This window comes from Bos indicus x Bos taurus, chromosome 20, assembly GCF_003369695.1.
Source record: "Bos indicus x Bos taurus breed Angus x Brahman F1 hybrid chromosome 20, Bos_hybrid_MaternalHap_v2.0, whole genome shotgun sequence".
Taxonomy (NCBI): Eukaryota; Metazoa; Chordata; class Mammalia; order Artiodactyla; family Bovidae; genus Bos; species Bos indicus x Bos taurus.
Window position 1 is genome coordinate 55,266,839 of NC_040095.1, and position 12,539 is coordinate 55,279,377.

Sequence of the window (12,539 nt, forward strand, 5' to 3'; positions counted from 1 at the left end):
AGGGTAACTACTGAAGACAAAAGGAGAAGAGGGCAGAAGAGGAAGAGATGATCAGATAGCATCACTGACTTAACAGACATGAATTTGAGCAAACTCCGGGAGACGGTGAACGACAGGGAGCCTGGAATGCTTGCAAAGAGTCGGATACGACTGAGCGACTGAACAACAAAATTGCTAACCAACTTAAGTACTTATGAGTGTCCCAAAATTAAAATCACTACACTGTGTGAATAATGTAAAATAACTTTTGCACATGTTCATAACACTACATTTGGAAGAACAATATTTTTTAATTTATTTATTTTTAATTGGGGGATAATTGCTTTATAATATTGTGTTGGTTTCTGCAATGTATCAACATGAATCAGTCATAGGCATTATATGTCCCCTCCCCATTGAACCTCCTCCCCCCCAATTTGTCACAGAGCACCAGATTTGAGCTCCATGTGTCATACAGCAAAATCCCACTGGCTATCTATTTTACACAAAAATCCCATGGATGGAGGAGCCTGGAAGGCTGCAGTCCACGGGGTCGCTGAGGGTCAGACACAACTGAGCGACTTCACTTTCACTTTTCACTTTCATGCATTGGAGAAGGAAATGGCAACCCACTCCAGTGTTCTTGCCTGGAGAATCCCAGGGACGGGGGAGCCTGTGGGCTGCCGTCTATGGGGTCGCACAGAGTCAGACTTAACTGAAGCGACTTAGCAGTAGCAGCAGCAGTATACATGTTTCAATGCTACTCTTTCCATTCATCTCACTCTCTCCTTTCCCCACTGTGTCCAAAGTCTGTTCTGTACATCTGTGTCTCCATAGCTGCCCTGCAAATAGGTTCGTCAGTATGTACCATCTTTCTAGATTCTATATGTATGTGTTAATACACAATATTTGTTTTTCTCTTTCTGACTTACTTCACTCTGCATAATAGGCTCTAGGAAGAACCATATTAGTACAAACTACTATTGTTTGTCTTTAAAGTCATTTCTGAGTCTTTTGAAAGTTTGTATACATACTTGTAGAAGCTCTTTCCTTTGGGATAGCATTGTCCAATATGAAAAGCAAGTGGGCTGGATGAATCGCTAGAGTATCAAGTCAGCAGGTTCAGCTTCTCAGTCACTTTGCCTTTTTGTGCTTCTACAAACATGTCAAAATTTCACGCTTCCTCTTCGTGCTCAGTCCCCTGCTAGGATGTAAGTCAGCCCCATAGAGAGGCTCTCTGGCTTGTTTGCTGCTATAGACCAAGTGTTTACAAAAGTTCCTGATACAATAGAGTCATTCAATAAATAGTTGTTGTCTAAATAGGTGAAAATTAAATCCCCTATAGACTGTCTACTACTTAAATATTTTACTTTGAAGTGAAATTCAATAAATTATTTTAAACTTTCCTCCAACATGAGCTGTACCACAAAAAACTTAAATATCAGATTCCTCTTCAGAAAATAGCTCACTGATTAAAAGATTTAGATAATAAAGATCTTGAGAGTGAGAACCACACCCTTGTCTTATTGCCTCTGTTGCCAAGCCCAACGCCTGGTACATAAATATTTGTAAAATGAATTGCTGATCAAATTATATATTGAACAATTACTAAAGTGGTCATGATCAATATTTTGGTCTAAATCTTAAAATAAAACTATATTGATGTTTCCAATGAACATCCATTCCCTGAAATTCCTTCTTAAGAATGCTGTTCAGGCTCAAAAGCAACCATATTTTTAACCAGAAGGCTAATGAAAATCTGAGAAGAAATTCATAAAACGTAGCGCACACAGACACAGATGACTGTGCTGTGCTTAGTCACTCAGTTGTGCCTGACTCTTTGCAACCCCAAGGACTGTAGCCTGCCAGGCTCCTCTGTCCATAGAATTCTCCAGGCAAGAATATTGGAGTGGATTACCATGCCCTCCACCAGGGGATCTTCCCAACCTGTGTATCAAACCCAGGTCTCCCCCATTGCGGGAAGATTCTCTACAGTCTGAGCCACCTATCATTCTGGTCTTATAAAATACACTGTTCTCAAAGAGAAAAAAAAGAGTACAACTAAGAACCCTAGTGTGTTCATCTCCAAGAACAGAGATGAAGTAACACTGTGAAGAATGAAGAACTGTGAAGAATACTATTCAATAAAATCATGCTTATTAATTTTTATCTATGCAATTCCAAGTACAGTCTGTAACAAATGTGAAGGAAAATAATATATTTATTTGTGGCTGAAAGATTAAAAACATTGCTTTGTTAAAATTAACTCTTTCTATAATCAGTATTCAAGCCAACCTCAAAGCAGAGCTCACCATTAACACCACAGCATACACAATTCTACAGCAGAGCAGCAGGTAAGGTAAATAAATGCATTCTCAACAAGTCAGATGCTGCATTTGTGGAAATACTTCTAAAGCAGACTGTATTTGTTCACTTGTGATATTTTCACAGTTACATGCAAGCTTAGCTAGTGAACAGGAATGTTAATATTCACTGGGTTTTAATATACTTTTTTAAAAGCACTATGATTCCTCCAACTCATTGATCTCAGCAAAGCCATGAGAATTTCAGGATCCTTGCATACATAGCTGCAAGCACAAAGATATTTTTAGTTTAAGGGTTTTATTTCATAAAATGAAAAGGAACAACAGCAGCAACAAAAAGACCCAAAGCAAAACATGCACATAAAAGACAGAAATAAGTCAGTTGGAAAACAGAAGGCTGAAGCGTTAATTGAACATTACCTTTTTCTCATAGTGAGGCAAATGCACCATGGTCATTTCTGTCTTTCCTCACAGTGCTGATTTGAAACCCCCAGCTGAGAAGGCAGCTGTGCGAAGCAAGGAGCTGGTGAGCTCAGCAGGAGTCCTGTGTCCTGATGCTGCTCCCAGAAATTCACGCTTTCTTTCAGTTGCTGTGCTGTCCTTAGTAGCGCCAGAAATGTGAAATGTTCTCCTTTCTGCAAAAGTGGTACAAAGATCACAGTGACGGTTGTCTTTAAAGACTTCAAAAGCCTGGATCACCCTGTTTTTATTGTTATTTATCTTCAACGTGGCCTCGGAAGAGCAGGCACTGGCTACTTTTCAAGGTATTTGAAATTCAGGAGAGCTTTCATTAATCATAATGTTAATGAAATACAGGGCAAAACAGACATGAAAGTTGAAGCATATGGGAGAGGGAAGGGTAAGGTCGCTTTTTTCTCCTCCTCATGCAAAAAAAAAAAAAAAAAGACTTCACTGTTGTACAGCAGCTTTTTTCCTAGATTACAACAGTGAAACCCTTATCTTAAAAACACAAAAACACTGTGTATTATGCCTCCCTCTGCTAAAGCAGTAGTATAAAACTGATGGCAGCTTAAAGTAACACTACATTTTTAAAGCCCTTAAAAATGGAATTAATTTATTATCTGTTTCTATATAGTGGCCTTAAAAATGTTTTATGAAGTACTCTGGAAATGACTTGAAAAATAATTATGGGGAAACAACTGGACAACATAATGGATGCAGTTACTGGGTGAAGGACTTGATTGAAGCTGCAAGATTGTCATGAGTGAGTAAAGCTTATCATACTCAGAGCTAGGGATTCGGTGGGGCTTAGGCTTCAGAATCAGAGGGAAAACAACTGTTTACATTTCCAAAGATATCATAGATTGCTTACTATATATAAACATAATAACATACATACATACATATGTTTAAAGTATATAATTACATTTATGTACATAAAATATGCATATATGTGGTGTGTATATTTGACATTAGGCTTTATTTCAAATATTATGCTTCAATATTTAAAATAATAAAATATTTAAAGTAAAACTTAAGCAATTTTAGTATTGAGTACATTTTCACTACTATTCCAAATGTTATACTTAGATATAAAAGTCAGGACAAAATTACTGATAAAGAGGAATATAGAGTAAATTTAGGACTTCTACTATTTAACTTTGTTATGTTTATAACTAAATTATATAGAAATATAACCAGATTGTATTTTTCAGTTAATTTTATAGGTCAATTTTGGGGAAGATGTAGAGTTGAAATGTTAGCATTTAGAAATTCTCATTTACCTATGGATTATGTCATCTAATAGGTATTTATAACAATATACTTGGTATCTAGAGTTTTATTATGCTCACTTAAGAGTTTGGGTAAACTCCAGGGGTTGGTGACGGACAGGGAGGTTGGGTGTGCTGCGGTTCATGGGGTCGCAAAGAGTCGGACACGACTGAGCGACTGAACTGAACTGAAACCAAGATTACATAAAACAAAATTTCAAATACATGCATCATGGACACAAGCTCTTATTCCAGAAACTTATTTTATTTTTTCATATAGAATTTCAATCAAAAATACTTAGGAAACAGAAAACTAATGTATTTTTTATTGTTAGATAAGAAATAACCACAAATTTATCAACTTAAACAGTCATCTCAGTTTGGAAACTATGTACGCCAATCACATAAAGAAGCATGTACTTCAACAATGGAGACTTGGCATCTTATTAATTGATTATAATATTTTTCTTATTCATTCACTCATTCACAATGTAATTATTGTGATTTCTGTCAATAGTTGAAATGTTTGCCCTGTAAGAATTAAGTATTTTGTCTGCTAAAACACTATTTCTAAAATTATAAAATATTCAGTTTAGTTTCAAAAAATAAATGCCAAAACTGTCCAAAGATGCTACTCTGTACAGGAAAATGCATGTTAACAAATAGAATGGATAATAATACCTGCCATAGTAATATCTCAGAGACACATGTTTCACCATTCTCCAAAATAATTTTCAGTTCAGTTCAGTCGCTCAGTCGTGTCCAACTCTTTGGGACCCCATGAATTGCAGCACACCAGGCCTCCCTGTCTATCACCAACTCCCAGAGTTCACCCAGATTCATGTCCATTGAGTCGGTGATGCCATCCAGCCATCTCATCCTCTGTTGTCCCCTTCTCCTCCTGCCCCAATCCCTCCCAGCATCAGAGTCTTTTCCAGTGAGTCAACTCTTCGCATCAGGTGGCCAAAGTACTGGAGTTTCAGCTTTAGCATCATTCCTTCCAAAGAAATCCCAGGGCTGATCTCCTTCAAAATGGACTGGTTGGATCTCCTTGCAGTCCAAGGGACTCTCAAGAGTCTTCTCCAATACCACAGTTCAAAAGCATCAATTCTTTGGCGCTCAGCTTTCTTCACAGTCCAACTCTCACATCCATACATGACCACTGGAAAAATCATAGCCTTGACTAGACGGACCTTTGTTGGCAAAGTAATGTCTTTGCTTTTCAATATGCTATCTAGATTGGTAATAACTTTTCTTCCAAAGAGTAAGCATCTTTTAATTTCATGGCTGCAGTCACCATCTGCAGTGATTTTGGAGCCCAGAAAAATAAAGTCTGACACTGTTTCCACTGTTTCCCCATCTATTTCCCATGAAGTGATGGGACCGGATGCTATGATCTTAGTTTTCTGAATGTTGAGCTTTAAGCCAACTTTTCCACTCTCCACTTTCACTTTCATCAAGAGGCTTTTTAGTTCTTCTTCACTTTTCTGCCATAAGGGTGGTGTCATCTCCATATCTGAGGTTATTGATATTTCTCCCGGCAATCTTGATTCCAGCTTGTGCTTCTTCCAGCTCAGCCTTTCTCATGATGTACTCTGCATATAAGTTAAATAAGCAAGATGACAATATACAGCCTTGACGTACGCCTTTTCCTATTTGGAACCAGTCTGTTGTGCCATGTCCAGTTCTAACTGTTGCTTCTTGACCTGCATATAGGTTTCTCAAGAGGCAAGTCAGGTGGTCTGGTATTCCCATTTCTTTCAGAATTTCCCACAGTTTATTGTGATCCACACAGTCAAAGGCTTTGGCATAGCCAATCAAGAAGAAATAGATGTTTTTCTGGAACTCTCTTGCTTTTTCCATGATCCAGCGGATTTTGGCAATTTGTCTCTGGTTCCTCTGCCTTTTCTAAAACCAGCTTGAACATCAGGAAGTTCACGGTTCACGTATTGCTGAAGTCTGGCTTAGAGGATTTTGAGCATTACTTTACTAGTGTGTGAGATGAGTGCAATTGTGTGGTAGTTTGAGCATTCTTTGGCATTGTCTTTCTTTGGGATTGGAATGAAAACTGACCTTTTCCAGTCCCGTGGCCTCTGGTGAGTTTTCCAAATTTGCTGGCATATTGAGTGCAGCACTTTCACAGCATCATCTTTTAGATACCTGTAAAGAAACAGAAGAAAATCAACCTCACCAATAGTCAGATAAACTCAAGTTAAAAATTGCATTCCACTTTTGGCTGTTAAATAAATATTTTTTTAAAATATTCAATCCACAGTAATGATGGAGATACAGTATCATATGTTACTGTTGATGGTCCAAATGGGTTCATTGCAATTTAGCAGGAAAATAACAGAAATAGAGACACTAAGGGAAAATGACCACAACTTGATACTAATTGTCATCTGTGGGCTCTTATCTTCTTACAGCTATATTTATAATATTGTTCAACCTATCACATCAGAGAATTGAAAAAGTAGAAAACTCAAAGTCCAATAATAAGCAAATCATTTCAGAAAGTGAAAATCAGTCCTGGCAGTGGGCAGTTAGAGCTACAGTATTAACAAACAAAACATCAGCATTGATCAGAAAGGTGTGACTATGACAAGTGTGAAACAAGACAGATACAAGGACACTCAGTTCAGTTCAGTCCCTCAGTCATGTCTGACTCTTTGCAACCACATGGACTGCAGCACGCTAGGCCTCCCTGTCCATCACAAAATCCCAGAGCTTACTCAAACTCATGTCCATCGAGTTGGTGATACCATCCAACTACCTTATCCTCTGTCGTCCCCTTCTCCTCCCACCTTCAATCATTCTGAGCATCAGGGTCTTTTCCAATGAGTCAGTTCTTCGCATCAGCTGTCCAAAGTATTGGAGTTTGACCTTCAGCGTTAGTCCTTCCAATGAATATTCAGGACTGATTTCCTTTAGGATGGACTGATTGGATCTCCTTGCAGTCCAAGGGACTCTCAAGAGTCTTCTCCAATACCACAGTTCAAAAGCATCAATTCTTTGGCACTTAGCTTTCTTTATAGTCCAGCTCTCATAGTCACACATAACTACTGGTAAAACCAAAGCTTTGACTAGACGGACCTTTGTTGGCAAAGTAATGTCTCTGCTTTTTACAGTGCTGTCTAGGTTGGTCAGATATGGGGAAACAGTGGAAATAGTGACAAACTTTATTTTGGAGGGCTCCAAAATCACTGCAGATGGTGACTGCAGCCATGAGATTAAAAAACACTCACTCCTTGGAAGGAAAGTTTTGACCAACCTAGACAGCATTGTAAAAAGCAGAGAAATTACTTTGCCAACAAAAGTCCGTCTAGTCAAGGCTACGGTTTTTCCAGTGGTCATGTATGGATGTGAGAGTTGGACTATAAAGAAAGCTGAGCACAGAAGAACTGATGCTTTTGAACTGTGGTATTGGAAAAGACTCTTGAGAGTCCTTTGGACTGCAAGGAGATCCAACCAGTCCATCCTAAAGGAAATCAGTCCTGAATATTCATTGGAATGACTGATGTTGAAGCTGAAACTCCAGTACTTTGGCCACTTGATGCAAAGAGCTGACTTATTTGAAAAGACCCTGATGCTGGGAAAGATTGAAGGTGGGAGAAGAAGGGGATGATAGAGGATGAGATGCTTGGATGGCATTACCAACTCAGTGGACATGAGTTTGGGTAAACTCTGGGAGTTGGTGATGGACAGGGAGGCCTGGCATGCTGCAGTCCATGGGGTCCCAAGGAGTTGGACAAGACTGAGTGACTGAACTGAACTCAACTAATCTAGGTTGGTCATAACTTTTCTTCCAAGGAGCAAGCATCTTTTAATTTCATGGCTGCAGTCACTGTCTACAATGATTTTGAAGCCCCAAAAAATAATGTCTGTCACTGTTTCCATTGTTTCCCCATCTATTTACCATGAAGTAATGGGACCAGATGCCATAATCTTAGTTTTCTGAATGTTGAACTTTAAGCCAACTTTTTCATTCTCCTCTTTTACCTTCATGAAGAGGTTCTTTAGTTCTTCTGTGATTTTTACCATAAGTGTGGTGTCATCTGCATATCTGAGGTTATTGATATTTTTCCTGGCAGTCTTGATTCCAGCTTGTGCTTCATCCAGTCCAGCATTTCTCATGATGTACTCTGTATATAAGTTAAATAAGCAGGGTGATAATATGTAGCCTTGAAGTACTCCTTTTCCTATTTGGAACAAGTCTGTTGTTCCATGTTCAGTTCTAACTGTTGCTTCCTGACATGCATACAGATTTCTCAAGAGGCAGGTCAGGTGGTCTGGTATTCCCAACTCTTAAGAATTTTCCACAGTTTATTATGATCCATGCAGTCAAAGGCTTTGGCATAGTTGATAAAGCAGATGTTTTTCTGGAATTCCCTTGCTTTTTCAATGATCCAACAGATGTTGGCAATTTGATTTCTGGTTCCTCTGCCTTTTCTAAATCCAGCTGGAACATCTGGAAGTTCACAGTTCATGTACTGTTGAAGACTGGCTTGGAGAATTTTGAGCATTACTTTACTAGTGTGTGAGATGAAAGCAATTGTCCAGTAGTTTGAGCATTCTTTGGCACTGCCTTTCTTTGGGATTGGAATAAAAACTGACCTTTTCCAGTCCTGTGGCCACTCCTGAGTTTTCCAGATTTGCTGGCATATTGAGCCCAACACTTTCACATCATCTTTTAGGATTTGAAATAGCTCAACTGGATTTTCAACACCTCCATTAGCTTTGTTCATAGTGATTTTTCCTAAGGCCTACTTGACTTCACATTCCAGGATGTCTGGCTCTAGGTGAGTGATCACACCATCCTGGTTATCTGGGTCATCAAGATCTTTTCTGTATAGTTCTGTGTATTCTTGCCTCCTCCTCTTAATATCTTCTGCTTCTGTTAGCTCCATACCATTTCTGTCCTTTACTGTGCCCATCTTTGTATGAAATGTTCCCTTGGTAGCTTTAATTTTCTTAAATAGATCTCTAGTCTTTCCCATTCTAATGTTTTCCTCTATTTCTTTGCACTGATCACTGAGGAAGGTTTCTTATCTCTTGGTGCTACTCTTTGGAACTCTGCCTTCAAGTGGGTATATCTTTCCTTTTCCTTTCACTTCTCTTCTTTTCACAGCTATTTGTAAAACCTCGTTAGAGACACTCAGCAACAACAAAACCACCTAACAGCCCCCTCTTTATATTAACCCAAGCGGTGTCTCAGATGGTAAAGAATATGCCTGCAATGCAGGAGACGGATTCAGTCACTGGATCAGGAAGTTCCCCTGTAGAAGGAAATGCAACCCACTCCAGTATTCTTGCCTGGGAAATCCCATGGACAGAGGAGCCTGGCGGGCTACAGTTCATTGTGTCGCAAAGAGTAGGACACGGCTGAGCAACTAACACTGGAGTGACTACGACTTATTTGCCATTGACTACCAGCATTGCTTTGATCTTCTCACCTTCTACAGAAAAATTGCCAAGTTAACCAATCCCTGATTGTCCCCTGATTTCTAATTCAGAAATGGCTTCCTCTTCTTTAAGCCCTGCTTAGAATCACCCAGCACAAGACCAAATCCTTTAACAGACCCCTTCCAAAATTCTCCTTGAAACTTCAACACTCTCCCTCACTGCCTGAACCTAAATAATCTTTGTTTCACTCACATGTTTTCCCACGGTCCCTGGCTGGTGAATTTCAATAAGTTAAACTGTGACAGGTTATTATACTGCATATTATGTAGCTATTCTCATGACAGCTTACCAATGGTAAAACATGATACTAACTACACAAAAGCCTATAAAAAATATAACAGCCACTGTGGTTCAAGCACTGGGTTTGTTGATATTTTTCCTCTTAGTAATTTCTTCCTCATTTTCCTTTCTATCTTCCTAACATCTTTAAAATTGAATAAAAACTTATATTCATAATGAGAAATATTGTGCTAAAAATATGCAAATTTTGAATGCCTTCATTCAGGCTGAGTGGCTTCTAATACCAGAAATTCATTGCTCACACTTGTGGAGACTAGGAAGTCCAAGAACAAGGTGGTAGCCCATTCAGTGTCTCATGTAGTCTCACTTGTTGGTTCATAGACTGTTGATTCTTGATGTGGCCTCTCATGGTAGAAGACAAAAGAGAGGTTTTTAGGGCATTTTTCAAAGGGCTTCCTAGATGGCACAGTGGTGAAGAATCCACCTGCCAGTTCAGGAAATGCAGGAGACCCCAGAGACACAGGTTTGATCCCTGGGTTGGGAAGATCCCCTGGAGGAAGAAATGGCAAACCACTCCAGTATTCTTACCTGGAAAATTCCATGGGCAGAGGAGCCTGGCAGACTACAGTCCAAAGGGGTCACAAAGAGTCAAACATGAGTAGCAACCGAGCACGCGTGCAATGGGGCACTAGTCTCATTCATGAAGGCTGTGCCCTTGTGATCTAATCAGTTCCCAAAGGTCCCACCTCCAGGTGCCAACATGCTGGGGATTAGGTTACAACACACGAATTTTCAGGGGACACAAGCATTCAGTCTATACAGGTAAATAGAACAAAATCTCCTCCCTCAGTTAAATATGAGAGTTCATATATGTATCTTATCTGCTTATTTTCTCCCCTCTTTTCAGCAAGAAGTAAATGTGCAAATAATCATTAATTGATACAAATTATTAATTTCTTTGATGGTCCTAGGTTGATAAAAATAATGATTGATTGATGCACACAATTAGTTGATAAATTGGTACACATAATGAATTAATTTATATGCATTGGTTATTATTGATGCGCATAATGCAATAATTCATTCTTAATGTTCATTCATTTATTTTGTGCTCATTTATTAATTCATCAGCCGTATATTGAATTTTGTTGATTATTAGTTGTACATCTCTGGGGCTAGGTGTTGGTGTGGCAGAGCTGAACATAAGAAACTGCCCACTGGAAAGAATTCAGTCTGCAATGGGAACATGACAAGGTTGATATGTTGTCAAATAGAGGAACACATGCCCTGTTCTCAGTTAGATGATGCTATGGGAGCAGCATCAAGGGGACACTTTACTTCCTTGGGGGCTAGAGGGTAGGAGTGGTCAAGGGTGACTTCAAGGAGGAGGTGACACTTTGCCTGAGTCCTTAATAACAAGTGTGTGCTTGTCAGGCACAGGAGCGAAGGAAGAGTGTTCCAGGATGCGTGAGTCTATAATTAAGAGCTAAAAAGAGAAAGACAATGAATGTTTCAGGAGATGAGAAAACTTGAGATCAATGTGGGTGTAATCATGAAGGATTTGTGAAGGAAGCGGTACTTGACCTAAATCTTAGAAAATGGAGATGGTGTAGAAGAGGAGAAAGGAGACTCAACACAGAGTAATGACATACATATTTGTCCCTGTCTGTGACATGAAGGGTGATATAAACTGATGGGATAGTTTGCTTGTGTCCATAGAGAGACAACAGATAAATCAGGAAACCATGTTTTAGTTTGAGGGCAATCTCTCCAAGGCCCATTCTATGAATTTTAGAGTTAAATCAGATGTCACATGTGACAAACCATCATTGTGTGATCACTTATTGCTGTATGTTTCTTGAGCCAAAGGAGGTTCACACATTCAAAAGTCAGCTGGAACTTCCCTAGTGGTCTAGTGGTTAAGAATTCACCTACCAAGGCAGGACACAATGGGCTGGATTCCTGATCCAGGAAGATTCCATGCTTTTCATGCCATGGGGCAACTAAGCCCATAGGCCACAACTACTGAGCCTGTGCTCCAGAGCCCATGCTCTGCAACAAGAGGCCACAGCAAAAAGAGGCCCATGAACCACATGTAGAGAGAGTAGCCCCTTGCTCATTGCAACTAGAGAAAGCCCGTTCAGCAACTAAGACCAAACACAGCCAAAAATAAAGGAAAAAAAGCAGCTGGAAGTCTTGGATGAGAACTTTCTGGTCTAATCCAGTCATCCCACAAAGCTACCACCTGTCTACTAGGATTACCCTCACAGTACTACAAAGAGCTTCTCTAATGCTTTTGCTACATTTTTGTGTTCTCTAAACTCAGAGTGGGCCAAAAACCATAAAAGTAGTAGGAAATACTTCTTTGAAATTAACTAGCTAAAAAAAAAAAAAAAAGGAAAAGAAGATCAGTCAGACTTTTCTGCCAAGTTCCAAAGGCATAGAAATGCAAAGTGAGGGGAAAGATATTTTTCAAACTTTAAATTGGGGCTGGAATTGTTGCAAGGATGGTTACATATGGCAGGCAAATAGAACACATGCCAAAAGAGGCAAAATGAGTATAAGAAGGTGTGAAGATTCATCTGTGCATATGGGGAACAGTAGCAATGAAAATATCTGTATAGGAAATGGGCCACATTTGTGCAGAAAAGAGCCCAGTGGAGATAACAGTGTTGAACATGCTATGAATGAGGAACCAGACAAATTATGGTTTGACATTTTATACTATCTTGGATGCTATTTGATTTTTATTTCCCTCTCAGTCTGAATAGCAGTCTTTTACTTCCTTATCTAGAAAGAT

The 12,539-nt window shown here is 39.2% G+C and overlaps 1 long non-coding RNA gene across 1 annotated transcript in view; it reads right to left on the minus strand.

The window, feature by feature from the left end:
* Positions 1 to 3,240, minus strand: part of LOC113878990 — a 230,123-nt gene extending 226,883 nt beyond the window's left edge. The window contains exon 1 of the long non-coding RNA XR_003507174.1: positions 2,724 to 3,240. This is a non-coding gene — a long non-coding RNA (uncharacterized LOC113878990). The remainder of the gene's footprint in view (positions 1 to 2,723) is intronic.
* Between the last annotated feature and the right edge of the window lie 9,299 nt (positions 3,241 to 12,539).